General features: G+C 41.8%; 1 protein-coding gene across 5 annotated transcripts in view; it reads right to left on the reverse strand.

Moving 5' to 3' along the window:
* Positions 1–13230, reverse strand: part of RAI2 (retinoic acid induced 2) — a 62452-nt gene that overhangs the window by 40389 nt on the left and 8833 nt on the right. For 2 of the 5 annotated variants that reach the window (XM_081276646.1, XM_081276645.1), the window contains exon 2: positions 3833–3918. The exons of the other annotated variants lie outside the window; for them this stretch is intronic. The gene's annotated coding sequence lies outside the window, so the exon portion shown is untranslated. The remainder of the gene's footprint in view (positions 1–3832; positions 3919–13230) is intronic. 5 annotated transcript variants of the gene reach the window in all.

Genomic DNA, 13230 nt, shown 5'->3' on the forward strand with positions numbered 1-13230 from the left:
TTGCAGTATAGAGAATTGAACCCCAGGCCTCACATGTTAGGTAGGTGCTGTACCACTAAGCTACATCCTCAGTCCTAGATTTTTTAAAAAATATTTTTAGTTGTAGATGGATACAATACCTTTATTTTGTTTATTTAGTTTTTTTTTTTTTAAATGTGGTGCTGAGGATCAAACCCAGTGCCTCACTCATGCTAGGCAAGCACTCTACCACTGAGCCACAACCCCAGCCCTCCTAAATTTTTTTAAATTTGTTTTTAGTTGTACATGAACAAATACCTTTGTTTATTTATTTTTATGTGGTGCTGAGGATCAAACCCAGGGCCCTGCACATGCTAGGCAAGTGCTCTACTACTGAGCCACAACCTCAGCCCCTCAGTCCTAGATATTTTTTAAATATAATGTGAACTAATTTTTGTTGAGTGTAAGAACTTCAAGAATAAAACTAAACACATCCCAGTTTTCTCTGATAAGATTATAAAAGGTTGCATAGAAGCTTTCTTTGTTTTCAATGTCCCTAATGTTTTCATTTTTAAATATGTGTTACTTTCTCCAATCAGAAATATAGGATAAGAGACTAAAACATATTTTCTAAGTGCCCAGCATTGGCTCCCACCCATTCTTTTTAAAGTCTTGGGTTACTGGTACTGAGGCAGCTTGGCTGAACCTTGAAGCCTTACAGACAAGGATTAAATAGTTGATGCAGCATTTTCTAGCTGTGAGCCCTGGGCATGTAACAATGCCCTTTGCCTTACTGTCTTCTGTCCTCCACCATGAACAAACCACACTGAGAGCCTCTTCAATGCTACTCCCTGTGACAATTCTGGGGCAACCATGGTAGACAAAATACCCACCTCCTTCCCACTTGGTGTTGTATCATAGCTGTAAAATGAAGGTAGCTTTGCAGAGGTATTGAAAGAATTATAACCATCATAACAATTTCAGATACATAAAAGACCTTTGAAAAGAAATCCAGGGACATTGACTTAGTTAAGGTGGGATAAGCTGCCTAACAAATAGCACCAAACTTGTAATGACTCTAATGGCTTGAAATGGCTCATTATTTCTTGTTTATGTAACAGTCCAGGGTAAGCATTCTAGATCAGGCAGTTCTGGTCTATACAATGACTCTCCGTAGGCAGAGAAGGCCTTTCCATCTTTAACCGTGGCTTCCAAGGTGACCCTGGGGCTTTGCTCCATCTCAGATAGCCACCGGGTAAGGATAGACCTTAGAGGAAAACATGGAAAGCTTTATGGTTGGACCAGAGATGCACACATTATTTCCACTCTCATCCCATTGGCCAGAACTCAAGCACATGGCCATACATAAAACTGCAAGGGAGACTGGTAAATGTAGTCTAGCTAGATGCACAGGAAGATGAGTAAAACAGGTTTTGGGGGTTTAAGCAGCAATTACTGCCACAGTGAATTAGAGAAGGAAACATATCAATGGTTCTATGGGTTTCTGTGTATTTATGTCCAGTCTGCAAAAAGCTGATGCTCAAAGGAAAATTTTGTTTTTTTGTTTTTTTGTTTTTTTGTTTTTTTTGCTGACCCGTTAGTTTTTTGGAAGAACTCTAGAAAACATCTTTTTAAGGCTCTCTTTTTTATTACTAAGGTTGTCCTGCCACCACCTAAAAAACAATGCCAGCCCCAAGCTCTGACTTTCACAAGATTTGAGATGCTGTCAAAAATAAATGCCAGCTCATCAGATTCGGTGTGAAAGAGATGCCAGTGCACATATAACTCAAACTAAAAGCTGTGGACAAGAAACTGTGCTGTATATACATTGTCTCTCCTCCTCCCCTAAAGAACCTTTAATGCTAGCCAGTGAATTCATGGACTAAATCATGGCAACTAATAGGAAATGTCATTTTTCCCCTTAAGCTGGCACTTCGCAGAACCAATACTTATGTGTCTGTCTGCCAGAGACTTATATCACAGATTTGAGAGGCCAGAAATTTAATTCTACACTTGGGCTTTCTTTCATCATCCCTGAGACTGTAGATAAGTCTATGTGTGGTTGAGATGGGGCAAGATGTGTATAATATGATACTATTCACTCATTCATTCCTTCACCCATTCAATCAATGTATGAGTGAGTCCTCAATTATAATAAGCTCTGTGGGTCTCAGGCTGAGGATACCAAGACGGAAGGCACACTCACCTATGGGCATACACAGTTCCAAGGCAGCAGGTGTTCTGTTAGAGAGGAAGTATGTGCGATGGCAGTGGAAGCACAATAATCCAATTATTAGAAAGGCTACTCAGTTCTTTGGTACTTCTCTGAGTTACTTGGCACAGAAGCAGAAAGTAACTCATCAGAAACCTTCCTATGCTCAGTAGATGAAATGACTAGACATGTGAAGAGAAAGGCAATCCTCCATGACCCCAAGGACTCTTAATTTATGCTATAATTGGAAAGAGAGCAGGAAAAAACACTAGAAGTGCAGATGTTGGATCCTTCCTGTACACCAGGTATTGTGCATACATGTCAGCCATCCTGCTAGGCAGGTATCACCACTGCCCATTGTACCAAGGCATTGCTGAGGCCCAGAGGAAGTAAGGGACTTGTCTCATTATGTAGTAATCAGAGACCTGAGGATTTGGCCTATTCAACTTCACAGACCGGGCCCTTTCCATTGCTTCCTCTTACCACCCGCCACAAACATGGAAAATCAGGGAAAGTAGGCCAAGTGGGCAGCAGTGGGTACTACTGGGGAGAGGTAGCAAAGGATGATAGGAAGAGGCTGGTCTCAGGGACCAATGCTCACGTCCTGGGAACAATGCAAGGATAAACTGTCATCATCCATTCACTGATTCAATAATATTTATAAAGCAACTGCTAGGTGCCAGGCCCATCTCTAGATGCTGGGGGGCTACGGCAGTAAACAAGAATTGGGGGAGGCAAGCGGTAGAGGAAGGGGATTACATATGCTAACAATTTTTATCACTCATGAGCAGTAAGAAAATAGATACCTTTTCATTCCTGATGTCAATGATTAGAGAAATGTGTGTTAACAGAGTTTAGAAAGAAATCAGTTCAAGCACAAGAAATCTGGAATTGTGAAATATGCTTTGCAAACTCCCAGAGAAGATAAAGGATGGACCTATAGGGGAAAAAAACCAATTCTGAGGACATGAACCAAAAATGTTGACAAACAACACTCTCTAGGTAGCAGGATTATAAATGATATTTATTCTCTTCTTGTCATCTTTCCATATTTACAATTTTCGAGAAATAAGTATGTCTTAATTTTATGATCATAGAAAAACAAAATTTACTAAGAAGGCAAAGAAGATAAAACCCCCAAGAACCAGAAAAGGCAGCTTCCCTGTGTTTCATCCCTTCTTCTCCTGGCACGTAGGCAGGAACTGGCAAGGCAGCCTCACTCCTATAGTAATTCTGAATGATATCTTATTTCAACACACTGCCTGATTATTTCAGAATTCACTCACGGGGTAGCCACAGGAGGAAATATACACTCATCACTGAGATATTAGGGACTGAATCCTGAGCTTGATTTTTCATTAGGGCATTGTGCCATTTTTCAATTAAGACAGGTTCATCTTTTTTTTTTTTTTTTGAAAAGTGCTGATGTGTAAAACCTCATTTCCTTCCTTAGCACACTCGCCTGTGGATTTTATTTTTAATTTATTTCCATGTGCTCCTAAGAGTGGCAGAGAAACTGAGCTGGTAAGCTGAGCTGTGTTGCCACAGTGCTCCTGGTGCTGGAAAGGAAACCACAGCTCTGTGTGAACAATGCTCTGGAAAAATCTGTGAAATCCAGTAGAACACACCTAGGGTTTGTATGAAAGGGCAGGCATTACTCACCGCAGCTTTGACAGTGAGAAAGGAGACAGAAGAGTCGTGCAGCCCTTCAGCAATGATCGTGCCTAGATGAATCGGTCAGGTCTAATCTAGAAGCCAAGGAAGAATGGTCTAATGTCTCAATATACTATATTCCTTGCATTAGATTTTTATTCAAAGTATTTTCCACGTTCTTGAATAAAAGGAGATTTCCACCCCACCCCCTCAAGTATAAAATCTAGAAATGAAAATATCCTTATACAAGCTAACAGGGTCTGTTCCTAGGTTCTTAACATAAGATTCTGCTTCCTGCTGGAAATATTGTTTCAGACAAAATAGAAGCAATGATAGAAGGAGCGCAGGAAACATCTGTGTATACAAACAGGCCAGCTCACTAGGAATGAAAATGCATTATGCATCACGAAAGTCTAAATATTTTTATTAACATAGTTTGTTAACCAAGAACTGAGAAATAAGGTTCCCTAAGAGTCCCCATGAAATACTTACTTCAATAATTCATTTTATTCTTAGGAGAGAAGTAACTCTGAAATCTTATCTTAGATTTTAGCAATGAGTTTTCTATTAAAAGTTATTTCTTTTCCATCTCAGGCTGAGCAAAGCTCTGGGCCAAGGGGGTTAGGGAATTTGTTTCATAAAACTGACAGCTTGGCGAGCATTCAATCACTCGGCACTCCACAGCCCAGGAGAACAAATAAGTCCTTTTCTGATGCTGCTCCAGACACATTACAATGTATGTTCCATAGCTTTATTCCTGCCTTCGCACTATTTGCCTCCTGCTACAAAAAGAAAAGGGGGCAGAAAAGCACATCAAGAAATACACAGAGACCTATAAGGAAGGGAAATGAATCAATCACACTCTCATTTGGAAGTTGGAGAAAAACATCTAGGTCAGATATGCTATTTCAGTGTCCTGGCCTGGCCTTATTCTCCAGAAGGCCCATCCATTCAGGGAGCTCTCAGCCATTTTGTCACCCTGTCCTCAGTGCTTCTGGCCATGTGTCTTTGCAAGACCTAACAGAAGCTTTGATAAGGCAAGCTTGATGGCTGCCTTTGGCAGAGGTGCTGCTGAGAGCAGGTGACTGGCTTGCAGCCTGGGCATTGTCCTGGGCAGCAGAGATCAGCAACCCCAGACCTTATATCAGCAAAAGCCCAGCTTGGAAACTCCAGCTTAATAGGCTTAACCCAGAGCAGCCAGAGCAAGGAAATCATAACAGAATTTCTGTCCCCTCCACCTCTTATAAGAAATTATGAAGACTTTTTTTTCCTTGAAACTCATGCACAGAAGTACAGTTTTAAAATCTCTGTATGAGACACAGCTAACACAGGCTGATGGAAGATGGTGGTGATGGTAATGAAAAGGACACAGGGGGATCAGTGGAGGCAGAGGTGGCCTTTGTCTCCACTGGGGTGCTGGTGACCTAGACATGCCGATGGAGGAAATCCTTCAAGTTGTACACTGAATAAGATGTGCACTTTTCTGAAGGTATGTTAGCATTTTAGACAAAAATTTGAAAATAAAAATCTAGCATGGGCTTCTCCCATTCATACAGCTGATTTTCAAAACCAAATACTGAACTGGGGCTGGGGGCTCAGTGGTAGAGCACTTGCCTAGCATGTGTGAGGCACTGGGTTCAATTCTCAGCACCACATATAAATAAAATAAAGTTCATTTACAACTAAGAAAATATTAAAAAAACAAATATCACCCAGAGAAGAGTAAGCCATGTTGCCCCACTGCTTAAAAATTCTAATCTCTTAAGAGTGAATTGGAAATAGAAAACCTTTTTTAAAAGAATGATACCATTATTTAAGCTTTCACTTACCATTCCCTTTATGCTTGGGAAAGAACACACTGTAGGCAATATCACTCTAATATCCCATCCTACTATAGTGGTACAACAAGATGTCAGGCCCAGCAGCACTGGGATTACATCCCAGTGACTTGGGAGGCCAAAGCATGAGGATCGCAAGTTGTTGTTGTTTTTTTTTTAATATTTATTTTTTTTAGTTGTAGGTGGACACAATACCTCTATTTCGTTTATTTATTTCTAGGTGGTGCTGAGGATCAAACCCAGGGCCCTGCACATACAAGATGAGCACTCTACCACTGAGCCACATCCCCAGACCCGAGAATCACAAGTTTGAAGTCAGCCTCAGCAATCTAGCAACACCCTGTCTCAAAATCAAAATTAAAAAAGGGTTGGGGATACTGCTCAGTGATAAAGCACCCCTGGGTCCAATCCCCAGTACCAAAAATAAAATTTATAAGAAACCCGGAAAACAGAAGGAACAACATGAATAAATAACAGAGCTCATTTTTACCCATAGACTCATTTTAGAATTAGACAGGATCCTTAAAGGGTAGTATCTTTCCAAAGACCGAAGCCATTGAGGTCCTTTTTCACTCCTTCACTAGCTGAGCCACGTAGCCAGATGAATCTCATTCTTGCTTTTTCACACCTTCTATTTTTTCCTTCTCTTTTATTCCTTGGAACTGAATTGCTCCTAGATTTCCTGCCCTCCTTATTCCTGTGGCAGTAGGTTCAGATGCTACCAAGGGAATGAACTGGTATTCCTAAGATGAGTGTGTCCCCTCCCTGTCACATTTATTTTTTCTTTTTAATGGATACACAAAATGACAAGTTATTTATGGGATGCCATGAGATGTTTTGATACATGTCTACACTGTGTAGCATTCAAACTAGGATAAACATATCTATCTGCTCCAACAATGACCATTTCTCTATGGTGAAAATATTCAAAGTCCTTTCTTCTAGCTTTTTTTAACTGCATTTTGTAATGTAGATGAAGGCCTGCACCAGGCCTGGATGGGAAGAATCCCTTTCATTAGCTTCCTATTTCAAGCTCGCCTTTGTCCCTACCCTTTACAACATGTTGTCTGTTTATTTACTGAGGTTTATTTTGCAAGAGAAAATGGTTGCAATGGGGGTGGAGAAAGGAAGCTTTTGAAGACTTAAAAAAATTGTAATTTGGTTTCAAAAGAGTTATGAATAATGGAGGGCTACAGTCACTGTGGAAATTAAAAGTCTTTTCTAATCATGATTTCAATGATATAGAAACACATTATAACACATTATATAAAGAAACTGTTTTTCTCATCCAGGACCCAGTATAAAATGTCTATGTCCAGTTAAGGATTTTCAAGTCTTAGATTCTGGCAGAACTAAAGGATTTGTTCACTCACCTGAAATTTATAAGGAACGTCTGGACAAAACCTCCAAGAGGTAGGTGGGATAACAAGGAAAAAAGGCACAGTCCAGTTCCCAGGGAGGTAGAATGGAATTCTCAGGCTCCTATTTTTTTTTAATCTGTTTATTTATTTATTCATTTATTGTGGGTACTGGAGACACTTTACAGGGGCACTTTACTACTGAGCTAAATCCTAGACCTTTTTATTTTATCTTTTTTTTATTGATTATTTAAAGCATTACATAGCTCATGATATATCATCTTTCATACATTTGACTCAAATTGTGTTTTGAACTCCCATTTTCACCTTTTTATTTTATCTTAAGACAGAGACTAACTTGTCCAAGGTACTCTTTTATTTTTTATTTTTAGTTACAGATGGACATGATACTCAAACTATTTGATTTATTTATTTTTATGAAGTGCTGAAGATCGAACCCAGAGCCTCACACATGGATAGGCTAGCACTTTACCATTGAGCTACAGCCCCGGCCTGTTGGGCTCCTATTTTAGAGAAGCATTTCCTATGGAACCAGAGCTCTTTGAAAGGGCTTGGGATATTTTTTTTTTCTATGCACAAGCTGCCTTTCTGTTTCATGGTGGCATCTTTATGCCAAGTCCCTAGGCTGAACTGTCTGTGCTGCTTTGGCCCCTGCCCAGATCATGTGTCCATGTTTCAATGCCTCTCCTGGCAGTGAGGTGACCAACTCATCCTGGTTTGTCCAGGACTGATTGGGTTTTAAAACTGAAAAATCTCAAGTTCCAGGAACCCTCTAAATCCAAAGCAAAGCAGGATAGATGGCTGGTCATGCTGGCTACCAGCCAATCCTCTCCTCCCAGGTGGGCAGATCAAACCCCACACATTGCTTCAAGATTCTGAACTATTGTATGGATTTTTCAACTGTATTCAGAGCTTTGTATTCAAAGCTGCTGAGGAAGGTGCTTCTGGCTATGGCTCTGGTCGGGTTTTGTTTCTCCCCAGAGTGGTTTTAAAAGGCTCTTCTCATCCATTCATTTGTTTCCATCACATTTTCTTCAGAATTGGGAGCTCAGAGGATTCCTTGGGCCACCCCAAGATTTTTTGGCCACTCCCCTAGGCTTCAGCTGTCACTACTCCTGGTTGCAAAGGGAGGGGCCTACAAGACAGAAACCAGAGTGTTCTGACAATTCACCCTCCTGACCAGCCAGTTTCCAAGTCCCACAAAGTCAGCCTCCTAAATATTTTCAAATCCAGCTGCTCATCTCCTCATCCAGGGTTGTTATCCTACTTTATGTCTTCCTCATGTCCCTCTCCTGGCCACCACAATGGGGCCTATTTGTTTTCCTTATCCCATCTTCCCAGCCCCCACCCCAGTTCACTCTCCACTGGGACAAAGACCAAACACCTACATCAGATGATGTCATTGGCCTCCTTGAAATAGTTCAGGATGAAGTCCAAGTTCTTTATCAAGCCTAATTGTTGAGAGCCTCAGCTGAGTCGGGATGGCGCCTGGCGTTTTGCCAGGGGGAGTGGTTGAGAGGTGGTGCCAGCGAGCCATTAGGATGGTTGAGTTCCCGTTGAGTTGAGTTCTTACGGAGTTCCCGTTGAGTTTCGGTTGAGTTCTCACAGAGTTTCTAGAGAGTTCGTGTGGGTTCGTTGAGTTCCAGTTGAGCTCGCAGGGAGTTCCTGGAGGGTTGTGTGGGTGGCGTTTGCGTGAGTTTGGAAATAATGTTCGTTCCTGCTTGAATCTACAAGTGGCTCGTGACCTCCGGGTTATTTGTGCCCAGCAAGACTGCGTCACCTAATAAGACCCACTAGGATCTAGGCATGCCCATCTTTTTGGTGCATGGCTTAGAACTTGCCTGTTTGCCTCCTAGGCTTCCTCAACTGCAAATGGAAATAGCTATTTCTAAAATGGACTGTGTGGTTCAAGGGGAAGCACCCATGTTAAATTCTTAGCCAGGTGCTTCAACTCCATCTTGGACACTGAGGATATGGAGTTCTTGGGCCCCAACCACAGAAGTGGTAAAAAGAAATGAAGGATATGGGTTGAGCACTGGGTGTCATTCTCTACAGAAAGAAAGGGGCAAGCCACAGATTTGACGGCATTGCAGTAGTATCCCATATGGATAGGGGATGAAGAGTTCCATGCTCCAAATCTCCACCAGGGAGTTGAGAACAGGTGAAGTTAACTAGAGAGAGAAAGATGGGCCTCATTCCCTGGTGAGTGATGGTGATAAAATTGAGAGAGGGCCAACCTTGGGGACTCACAGGTTTGTTGGGCTGTAGATTAGGTAGGTGGCACAGAGCCAAGTGATAGGAAAATGGAAATACTCAAAGCACAAGAAGTTGATGTTTTGCCACCAATGGGACAGAACCTCTGTGATGGCAGAAATAAGGACTTGAGTTCATGCCTTTGAAGACTTGTTTTTGGAAACACACAAATTGGGGGAAACCTTTGTATTTGTACTTTTTATTTAACAAGTCATCTGCATCTCAGTGCTGGAGAGCACATTGCTAAGGGCCAGGAGGGTTGGATTGTCAGAGGCCATGATTAAAGTAGCTTTAGGAAGTGGGGCCTGGCTCAAGAGAATGAATGTTGGTTTGAGACAAAGCTGCAAAAAAAAAAAAAAGACCCATGATTTCTCCCCTCCAAACACACACACACACAAAAAAAAAAAAAACCCAAAAACAATAAAAGAAGGTGAGACAGAGAAAAAAGAGAGTGTATGTCTTCTGGGTAAAAAGCACAGATTTGTACACTTAGGCAAAAAAGCAATTCCAAGTTACTCTTATTTTACAAATACTCATAGCAAAAATGGCTTAGAGTGGCTATTTCATGAATAACCTCAGCTACTTCTTCCCACCTGTATTTTCTTAAACCAAAAAAAAAAAAAAAAAAAAAAAAAAAAAAAACCTCAGCATCATAATACCCTTTCCAGAGACTTTTCCAGACCTTCCCAGCCTCCAGTCTTGCCCCAGGGTAGCTGGCTTTTGCCTGTCCAAAAAACAGACAAAGACTTTAATTGGGGTGAAGAAATAAGGGGGGACCCAGCTTCATTACCTGCTTGTGTCACTTGCTTCACTTGTTTTCTTTCTAGTTAACTTTGCTGTCCCTGTTTAATCACAGAGACAGCAGATGGGACAGCAAATGGGCACCTGTGCCAGGGCTTGCCCTAAATCACCATGGTGGTCAGGCGATTCCTAGACACCATTCTCCTCCTTCACCCCATTCCTGACTCTCCATCACTTTCCAAGGAGTTCCACGTTAAAAGGGATGCCTTCAAGAACAACTGCCAAACCCTACTGTCACCCAAATAAAGGTGGGGCTGGGGGAAGGTCAGCTCTCTGGGACGGCAGCAGGAAGGAAGCTTGTGCCAGCTGATGTGAGCCAGCTGGACGCAGTTCTAATGCATGCTCCAGCTGGAGAACCATGGAGCTGTGGGCCTCTGAGAAAAGGACGAGATTGTGGAGGGGGGGAGATGTGAAGTTGGTGGGCATCCTGGGACAGAAGTACATAAAATACAGAGGGGCAGAAAGCAGCCATGGAACAAGCACATTCTAAAGTTGCACTGTTCAATATAGTTGCAACATGAAGTGACTTCAATGTAAAATCAACAGATTTAAAACTTCAGACCTCAGTCATACTAGCCACATTTCTAGTGCTCAATAGCTACTCTTAGTGAATGACTCCTATATTGGACAGTGGAGGACATTTCCATCATTGAAGAAAGGCCTGTTGAACCAGGCTGTATAAAATCAGAGTTCCACTACCTATAAGCTGCATGATCTTGTGTAAGTTACTAACCCTCTCTGAGCTCCAGTTCCTCTTCTGTGAAAAGAAGCTCAAAATACCCATCTACTTATATGATTGTTATGGAGCGAAGAGATGAGATTAGATGTAAATCACCTGGTATAACTGTCCAGGAACTTGATAAATGATAGGTAAAATTGTTGCTCTTATGATTTTATGAGTAGTTATTAGAGATGTTTCCTAAGAAAATGGATGGTGTGCATTGGCTACTATGGACTCTTGCCACTATGTTTCAATTGCAAATTTCAGAGCTTGTGCAAATGGCTCTGTTTTTGACAGGACAAGCCAGTAGTGCCATTTTGAAGCAATACCTATTTGGTAGCAGGCCAGAAGGGTGGCATTCTAACCCAGAGCAGTAAGAGACTTATACTAAGGCTATAATTCTTAAAGTCAGAAAGCCTCATTTTATGAAAGGGCTTTCTTTTTTTCTTCTGTTATGTGTGTGTGTGTGTGTGTGTGTGTGTGTGTGTGTGTGTGTGTGTTAACCACTAATGCCACAATCCCCGGGCCCATCTTTTTCATTAGAACTAAGGCTTCAGCTTTCTTCATGTAGAAAGATGTCCAAAAGATTGTATAACCTTTTCTAGGTTTCCCTTCTACCCCCTACCATATAAAGAAAACCAAACATGACCCAGCCCAGAGCAGTTGTACAACCCAGAGACACCTTTCCATCATGCACTACTGAAAGCCTGTATGTGCTCCACACGGGGAAAAATGGGCTAGAAAAATAGAGAAAGGGCCTCATATGTGGAGTTTTATTCTACTTCATCAGGAAATAGGGAGTCACTGAATATTCTTGAGCTAGAGTGATAAAGACGAGAGAGGTCCTTCAGTGAGAGGAAGCTGACACAGGCAGCTAAGGGAACAACAGCATGAATCAGGTAGAGAAGGGAGGAGACTGGGGCCAGGAGGGTCTTCTGAGACCTGCATTCATGGTAGCAGTGGGTAGGGCTAAGGAGAGGATAATGGGGGTTCGAGACCATGAGAACTGGCAGTAGTGTTGACACTGAAAGCCACAGATAAAGGGTTGAGGCTGCATGCTTTGATACTCCTATTCAACAGGCCAGTTTTGCCCCTCAAACTCCTCTGAAGAAGCAAGTTTATTCTTCATGTGGGATTTGGAAGGAGCCAACTCTCTGTGGCTCAAGATTTCTGGTATGGGTTCATACAACTTGATAGAAAAGGCCCATTCTGCCCTGCCTTAAGTGATAAGTCACAGAGGATCTTAGAACAAATGGTCTCACATTGATATTTTCACATTCAATAATTTCATATTCAGTCTAAAGGGCTAGTGATTTCTTTCATAAAAGGAAATTGCAGCCAGAGCTAATTGCTCAATCTGAAATTTATCTGGACATTGTTTAGATGTTGGAAAGGAAACAGTAATGTTGCAGAGTTTTAGCAAAAAAGAAGAGCATTATTTTAGAAGAAATTAAATGTAAATTAGTAGGAAATGTAGCCCTGCATTGTCTTCAAAGCTTTGCTGTATACAGTGAAAAGAGCACTCCCATTTTGAGCTTTCCTTGACATTTTTCTTATTTATAAAATGCAAAGGGAAATTCATCGGCACATGCTCAATCCATTCTCATCCATTGATTTGTTAGACAATCAATGGCCATTGTAATCTGAAAAAAAAATAACACTGGTTTCTATGACCCATTCCAAGTGAGGCCGTGTTCAGCTAAGCTTAATAAAGAGAAAAACAGCAAGGACCATCTGGAAAACACTCTTCCGGAGTCGCAAAAGATAGTGGCAGCCTTTGCCCAACCTGCTATAAATAAGTGTCTAGGAAAAAAAAAAAAAACACCCGATTTTCAAATCTGTTTCTACTTAATACAGCTGCAATAGAGTTTATTTAGCTTTTCCCTATAGCAGGAAGACTGTTTGCATTTTTATGACAAGGGTCTAAATGTTTTTCACAGCCATTTCCATTGCCATTATTTTGAGGAACAACATACCACTCGGACCTGTCTGTTGGCTTCTACAGGACACAGCGGTGGCCCCAGTGGCCTCTGCACCACAAGACTGGCCTCCAAAGCCCAGATTTATGATCCTGTTTCCTCTCCCAGTGTTGCAACCATCACCCAAATCCTGGCCTGCAAGGGGCTGGCAACTAGAATGACCAAGTGTCACGTGCTGCAAATCAATTATTTATCTGCCTGGGCCCAGCACACTGAGGATCCCCTCCAGCTTACTGCCTCCAGCTCACTGCCTCTCCTTCATGATGACAAGGACTCAAAGTACTCTTCAAGTGAGGCTGGAACTCACCAAGGAAGGCATATTGCTGGCTTGGTACACCCCTAAATGCTCACCTTTCCATCTTTCCTCATTGGCTAAGCCTGCCAGGGAATCCCTCTGCGCATGACACTTCTCAGACACATTTTGGAAAAGGCCTGT

Source organism: Spermophilus citellus (assembly GCF_964194105.1).
Source record: "Spermophilus citellus genome assembly, chromosome: X".
In the NCBI taxonomy this organism is placed as follows: Eukaryota; Metazoa; Chordata; class Mammalia; order Rodentia; family Sciuridae; genus Spermophilus; species Spermophilus citellus.